Source organism: Manduca sexta, chromosome 18, assembly GCF_014839805.1.
Source record: "Manduca sexta isolate Smith_Timp_Sample1 chromosome 18, JHU_Msex_v1.0, whole genome shotgun sequence".
Lineage (NCBI taxonomy): Eukaryota > Metazoa > Arthropoda > Insecta > Lepidoptera > Sphingidae > Manduca > Manduca sexta.
This window is the reverse complement of record NC_051132.1, coordinates 13,319,986-13,328,368: the sequence shown is the minus strand read 5'-3', so window position 1 is coordinate 13,328,368 and position 8,383 is coordinate 13,319,986. Positions and strand designations below refer to the sequence as shown.

The following is an 8,383-nucleotide window of genomic DNA, read 5'->3' as shown; positions in this document are numbered from 1 at the left end:
TGTCCGTCGGCGTGTCCGGCTGCCTGTTCGCTGCAATCCGTTGGCGTTCAGTTCAATTACTTGAAAATATTCATTTCGCTTAATTACTTTGCTCTTGCACTGCTTAAAAATAAATGGTGTTTCACTAAACTTGTATTTGTTTACAGCCAAACGTAACACATTCAGACCAACCTTGGCTCGCATGAAAAATGAAAGATTGCTAGAATTCTTTTATTGCTTTGAATGATGAGACGAGCTTGCCGTTCGCCTGATGGTAAGCGATACGATCACCCATAACTAGAAACACCATCCAAGACCTTGAATTACATAGTATTGTTTGGTATTCGACAACGTTCACATGAGATGTTCAGTCTTATTATGTCCAATAGTTACATTGGCTATAATGTTCTTCAAATCGGAACACACGGTGACTACACACTACTGCTTGGAAGAAATAGACATTGAGCTGGTACCTACCCAGGCGGACTCTCATATATGAGAGACCTACCATCAGTAAATGTAGTAGATTTAAAGTTTTAAGTATGCGTATTTTAGAAAAATCTAACATGTTTCTAACCCTATTTCTATGCAAAATGTGTACTAAGCAAAATACTTTACAATTTATATAAAGATAGCATTCAAAATTCTTCATTTCACGGAACACTAACAAGATATAGATTATCTAATATTGTATTAAGTTGCCAAATTCAGAAGTATCGGCAGACAGTGCGTTCGCTGCAACAGACAGCTCAATTTGATCGGGTTATCTTCGTACGGGTGGTTGTATTCTGATTTGATACGTGTAGTTTGGATTCGATTTAGTGGTTAAACTTACACAATGCATTGTTAACTGGCAAAAGGTCTAGGTTTGTATGTAGACTGAGATTTGTGAAGCGAAACTTGGTTATAATGTATTTGAATGATAATGAAGGAGTCAATACTTAGAAAATGTTTATGAATTATATATTTTTTTACAGTAACATAAATTGAATAACTAATATTTGACGCGAACACTAATATTATAAAAAGATAGATTGTCATTAATAGGTTTTAAACCATGTCGCAAGTTATGTAGCTTTGGTAGAGTGGTCATACAGCCAAGCTGGAAACGTCCCAATTCAAGAAAACATTGTTCATATGTTATAAAGGCACAATTTTTTTTATTAATTATTTTTATTGCTCGAGCTTGTCGTATATATCGTTTTACAATTATCAAAAGAGGAATTGAAGAATAACACGCGATGCCATCAAAAATAAATAAAAAAACACGTACATCAGAGCCAATCTGTAATTACACACAACAAATTTAATCAATATACAAATTAGCAAATACAGAATACAAAAAACAAATAGTATTATGGAAGCTCCCACGTCATTCCCAACCCTACCTTCTTTGTGGTCAAAACATTTAGTATCCAGTAATGAACACAGTACTAAATACCTCGTGCAGAATGCAAACAAGGACACCATGTGGACCACTTTAATTATCAAGAAGATATTTAATAATAACAAACGTTTGAAGTAACAACCTATTAACAAAGTAATGTAGGCGAAGAAGAGATACCACATCGTAATCATTATGAACAGAAGGAATAACGCGTAGTCCTTCTCTGTCTCGAATAATTCTTCTAGATCCGGGGTTTTACCTGGAAATTGTGAATAGAAAAATAATATAGGTTCTTTACGCATCAATGGCAACAATAAGCATAGGACCTACGGGTCATAAAATGACCGATTTTTGTTCGTTAATTACACAGAAGACTAGATTGAAGTCGCTAGCAAATTTTTTTATTGCTTTGATTGATGAGACGAGTTAGCCGTTCGCCTGATAGTAAGCGATACGACCGCCCATAAACAGTAGAAACACGATCCAACGCCTTGAATTTCAAAGTATTGTTTGGTATTCCACTGCGCTCGTCATCCTGAGACATGAAATGTTAAGTCTTATTATGTCCAGTAGTTTCACTGGTTTCAATGTCCTTCAAACTGAAACACAACAGTAACTAGACACTGCTGCTTGGTGACAGAAATAGGCATTGCAGTGCTACCCAAGTGGACTCTCACGTAAAAGAGACTTACCACCAGTCCTTTACTAAACCATCAGCTTTACTGAAATACGAACAAGTAAATACCTGTTAAGTAGTACACTGTATGCACCGGCCCAAATAAAAACGAAATTAAAATATAACCGCACGATGTAGCCAGGCAAGTCATACGCCATGTCCACGTTTCAAAACTTTTGCACATTTTAGAATATTTTATGAGAATGACAATTTGATTGCTCTGTGTGACATTTGTGTTTTTTATATTTCCACAAAATTTGGCAATGGAAATAAATCATTTGAGTTGATGACAGTTTTGGATATATTGTGTTATAGTCTTATTTTCTGGTTTGGTCCAAAATTATTGTCATGAGGCCAAAATTAGACAAGTATAATTCTCTTTGTTAGAAAAGTAATGAAAGTAAACTTATGATAACCTACAAAATATTTTTGTAATGATATCTGAGCATTGCGATCAAATATTATTTTGATTTGTTTCCTCAAAAAAACTGGAGATATCGATTGAGATCATTTATTACTTTTGTTAGAGGATGAGAAATATATTAATGTAAACCGCTGGATTATTTTACGACGTCCTATTTTAATTATTAATTATTTTCCTAAAATGACATTAGAGATTTTCATGTTAGTAGGTGGTAGGCGAACGTGCAACCCGGGTACCAACTTTTCGCACAGTGCTCTGTCTCATAATATGATAGGGCGAGCCCTTCGCCATTTCAGGCACAAAATCTAGACTGAGCTAATACTAAACAGAAAACCTTATATCACTTTGTTTGACCTGGAATTTGAACCCGATACTTCAGAGCGGTGTTGCGCAATACAACTACACCGTCACAGCCTCAGAGATTAAATTTCTTTTTATCCCGAAGAATTTAACGCAAGTAGTATAATGATGCAAAAAGTGATGAGAATAGAAGCTATAAGAATGAATGTGCAATTGAAATATCGCTAATAGTCAGGATAAACCCCAGGCTTATGAAACGATAGTTGTAACTTGTGACGCGCGAGTTTAACTTATTCATTTGTTGCTAACAACTAGTGCGCCTCGGTTACTTGTTGCTTCGACCGCTTGTACTGCAGACTTGGGAGATTAATTCAAGAAATCTTATATAAAAGCGAAAGTTTGTGAAAATGTATGTTTGTTAGCAGTAAACACAGTAATGACTGAAATTTGGATGAAATTAGGGACGAGGAAAGGCAATGTCCCGGATTAACACATACGATTCTTTTTATTTCGATAATTTGCTCTGCTAGGAAAGCATGAAATTTTTATATAAATGACACTGGCGTTGTCAAAGCAGTGCTATGTATATATCTTGTTCTGAGTATATAGCAGAATGACGCTCGTCTTGTTTTGTCACTTGTATAAGGTAAGTAATTGCTTGATGGTGACAAATTTCCATAAATACTAATACCAACATCCTAATAAATTAATTAACGAGATCTACATGGCACTAAATCGCACTCGTAACCTTGACTTGAGAGATTAAAACTAATATCCAGTCATTTATTCGTCACAATGTATTTCCACATGAAACATACTAGTACTGTTTGGCGAAAGGCAGCCGATATACATGATGCGAACTTATAGGATATAATACTGCTGTGGCTAAGATAATAAGTGGTGATTGCCTAGCTGGAAGCGGAACGGACTGGCGAGACAAAGGCCCGTATATTCAAAACCAAAGGACACGCACCTCTGACTTTTCTTAAAAAAAGTTGTGTGTATTCTTTGTGAATTATCGCTTGCTTTAACGGGGAAAACATCGTTAGGAAACCTGCATAGCTAACAAAATCTCCATAATAATATCAAAGGTCTGTGAAGACTGCCAACCCGCACTAGGCCAGCGTGGTGTAATAGCCTTCTCAGTAGTAGAGGAGGCCCGTGGTTAGCAAGAGATAGAATGTACTATAGGGCTGGTATTATTATTATAATTAACTTTAATGTATTAGTTCGTAGTTTAAGCGAAAACTGTGCGTAAAATGTTGAAAATTCAATTTCCACGTAGCATTGTCTGTCGGCCGAGAGTCGACAGGGCGCTCCCCGCCGCGCTACGCCGCCGCACCGCTGTTACCGTCAATCTCATGTGTTCTGGCGTTGTTCAGACTTCCCGAGAAATAGTGGTGTGAGGCAATTATTGTAGTGACTACTGGATTGTGGTTGTATGCAAGTTTCTTAGAACAAAATTAAACCAATTAGAATACAATAAACTATTTTTATCAAGAAATTAATATGTAATTTTAAATTTCCTAAATTAATTTTGAGATCAGTTCAAAAGGTTGTAGACCCCGTCGCAGCAAAGTCGCAAACTTATAAAGTAACGATTACGATAGTTGCCTTAACTAAATTGATTAGTTTATCATCATAATATGTTTGTTATTATTGTAATATGTTTTTTGATAGTGTCTTCGTGGTATCTTTTACAATGTTAATATACGTATAATTGACAGTGACTGTAACATATTTATTAGTCGCAGATCACAGCCTTTTGTCAATGGAAAACTTTTCACAACTATTTAAAAGCAGGAAATACTAAGAAATGTATCCAAATATAGACTTTATAAATTCAGTTTTTAAGATGGAATATTATATTTCTTTTATTTGACTTCTTATACTCCAGAGGACTAGCAAGTTAGGTAGAATTGCGAAAAAAGCAGATTTACTATCGTAAAAATTTAAACTCATATCCTGAGGCTACAAGACGCCTTTTGTGAGGAAATAGCAATAAAGTTCTCTTTGTATCAATGTTTGCTGTCCACCCAAATAAAACCTCAATATCTTTCTTATAAGCTAGAGGACAGTTGGACAAATGTTTGTAGCAATTGTAAATATTTGGTTCAATGTAAATTGTGAGGAAGTGTCGACATTTTAAAAAGCTTGGCACTACATGTTATAAATTAATAGGTTTGGAAATACGATGCATCTAAGAGATAATATATTATGAAAAACAGTATATGAACTAATGTATTAGTCGTTCAATATCTACTTCGTTACGTAGAGCTCTAACTTTGCCGACGCTACACGACGTGTGTGTAACTATATGCGTAGTGGTAGGAAATAAAGCAGGAGTCAGTTTATCAATTTCCGCACAGACTCGAGGCGGGCGACACGTCCGTTCGCAACAAAAGTCTGCAGCGGAATGAGATATCGGTTTCGAAATTCAAATTTAACGGTTGACCGGAAATGCCACGTCCGGCACGTCCGGCGGCTGCGTTCCGTTTTACGCTGCGTTTAGGAGTTTGGTCGGATAGATTGTTGGATGTCCGTAGTCTAGATCGCTTTTGGTTCTAGAGATGTATCTACCTTAATATTAGAAATATGGAGGTTCAATATTATTACGACAGATTCTTCTCATAGTACCTTTAGATAATGTGAAATACTTACGTCAATTCGGTCGACTTTGTTTATACAAAATACCGATATGACAGTTTTCAGTGCAACACTTCTTTTTGGACTTAAACCATCTATAATAATGAATGTACTGTAATATTTATTTCACCTTCTCTCAGAAAAAAAATATTTTATCAAAATTTGCATATTATATAGTTTTATTTAAATTGTACGGAAAATTTTATCAAATACAAAACATCAAACCTTCTCTCTTTGACCTACATAATATACCTCATTGAAGTTGTAATTGAATTACATGCTGCGTGTATGGGAACGTCAAACGCGTCACTTCCGACAGCGCGGTGGCATTTTGTTTTCGTATGTGAGCGCCGTACTTTTGGTTCTCGAGAATGAATTCTGAATCCATATCTGAAATTATATTTTATAATCAAAAATGTATAAGTCATGAATATGTGGTTAAATCTCCTTAGTTTATAATTATTGCTTGTAATAAACTCAAAACTGCCAACGGGAAAAATCAGTTGTAATACGTAAAGGAAATTATTGTGAAAAAAAAAAATTTCAAAGTAAAACCTTTTTGCATGATACCTGTTCTTTGTTATAATAATCTATTGGCGTAGTTGTCACTGCATTGTCATGTGAGCTAAGTGGCATTGGGAGAGCAGTACTTTACAGTATATTTTGAAGAACATGAATCGCATTTTTCATAAATACTTTTACGATCCAACCATTTTTCTATAATAACTCAGTGTTAAGCTATTGTGCTTTTAATTAAGTTCTAATATCGTATAATGTAATATTCCCAACTCGCAAGTGATCTCGCGTCGAGTTTCCGTGTTAGGGTATCCGGTGACAGTATCTCGGGCGCGTCCGGTGTATCTCCGTTGGAACTACCCTCGCCACCGCCCTTTGTTTTCTTCGCGTGCCGTGCGCCGATGTTTCCATTTAAATTTCTATGCGATCCCTGAATATGTCCTATTTTTGGAGTTATCAATGTGTCGTGTCTATGTATTGTGATATTGTTTTTCGCATGTAGTATATGATTTACATTATAAGTTAGAATTGGATTGATAAGGAGTGATTTTAGTTGGTTAGAATCGAATGAAGATGAAATCGATTGACGTCGAAAATTGTATTTTTGTATCGTAGAACTGATTTTGTAATGAGCAACATTATTTTCTTGCCCGCTCTTCTCTGGTATAAATTGTTCCATTCTGGCGTTAGTAATATAACGGAATTTAAATAATGTATAACAGTTATGGGATATTGATTCCTTATGTTTACGCGAATGTTAGACATTGAATTAAAACTATTTGGGGATCTTATCGCGATTTTTGAATTCTAATTTTTCCCAACGTTTCAAAGATTGTACAGTTCAGTTTCAGTGATTTCAAGACACCTTGAGCTCATGCTGCGATTGGACTACCAAAAGCTAAAATTTAAAAATGTATAATTTTAAATGAAGGTACTTACTCTAACTTTGAGTTTTCGGATGACCAACACCTCAGTCCGCCCCGTGACCACGAAGGCTGTAGTCTCGCAACGTTGGGAGAAAATTATAATATAAAAACCGCGATAGAATCCACAAAATAGTTTGATTTAATTCGGAGCCATTTATTACAAGTGTTTAACCAATGTTTTCCTGTGAACTTTGAAAAAAATGCTAATAGTACGTTTACCCAGGACAGGACATGTTATGTGGTAACTTCTAACAAAAAAAATACTTATAAAAATTGTTTTATTTTTAAGAGAAATTCGAATAAATTTAATTTCATTAGTCACAACTCAACTCGGATCCATTCACACAAACGAAACATCTCAGACAATCCGACACGAGTACATTGTTTCAACACCATATTACAACGCATTCGTCTGAATCAACAAGTATATCGTTGTGCAATTTGTAGGGGGCGGGCGGGTGGCGGCCCCTGTTATTTTTATCCAGACGTCTGTGCTTTTAATGTCGTTGGACGATAGATTAGGGGGGATGCGATGAGATATTATTATGTGTAATTATTTTGTTGTGTCTACTATATTTACTGGTGGTAGGTCTCTCATATGTGAGAGTCCGCCTGGGTAGGTACCACTGAGCCTGCGTAGTGGAATACTGAACAATACTTTGTAATTCAAGATGTTGGATAGTGTTTTTACAGTTTATAAGCGTCGTATTGCTTACAATCAGGCGAACGACAAGCTTGTCTCGTCATTCATAGCAATAAAATAAAAATCTTAGAAGATATAGGTCACCTTTAGTTAAATAGTAACGAAGTACGCAAGTAACTTTTACTAAGCTTGGGATCAAAAAACTAGGCAATCTGCATAAAATTTCTCATTCTCGTGCGCTTTTTGTGGGATAGAATCCTGAGTCATTCCTGTTCAGTCAGTCCTGTTATTTTAGATAAGTATTCCGTGAGGCTGGACAACAGGAAACAAATATACCTATCTATAATTTGACTCTATAAAACTTTCAATTTAAAGAAAACATTTTATTTTAATCTGATTTGTAAAGTTTTCATTACTATTTCTAAGATATATCTTAAATTGCAAAAGATATCTATAAAATTAATTGCAGGTACCTGAATATAAAAGAAACAATTAAATCAAGTATTTTATGTATATTGTAATTTTTCGTTTATGTTATTAATTGTTTTAGGAATAAGAATTATTTCATTATTGGAAACTCAACCTTAAGTTATATCCATACTATTACTATCAGCGTGCACCCTGTTCCTTACAATCTGTATAAAATATCAATTATCCCTCACAGAATATTTCCCGCGATCTTAATGCAATATGCTAATCATTTTAAATAAATTCCCAAACATTTGCTTCTGTCGCCGCTCTTTGATATTTTGCTTTCGCCTTTCCTTTGTTGTGATTGTGTTTCGCTAGCTTTGTGCCGTGTCTTGGATTCATATTCAAGAAACGTTTTTCTAGACAAGTGACAGGCGTATAGCGAACGATTAGATAACGAGTGCGTCTTCTGTAC

General features: G+C 35.2%; 1 long non-coding RNA gene across 1 annotated transcript; it reads right to left on the bottom strand.

The window, feature by feature from the left end:
• Positions 1-1,165: 1,165 nt before the first annotated feature.
• On the bottom strand, positions 1,166-2,278 carry LOC115444534. Its single transcript, XR_003938738.1, has 3 exons — positions 2,112-2,278; positions 1,509-1,625; positions 1,166-1,264 (listed from the first exon to the last, which is right to left on the bottom strand). It is a non-coding gene; the product is annotated as an uncharacterized LOC115444534 (long non-coding RNA).
• Between the last annotated feature and the right edge of the window lie 6,105 nt (positions 2,279-8,383).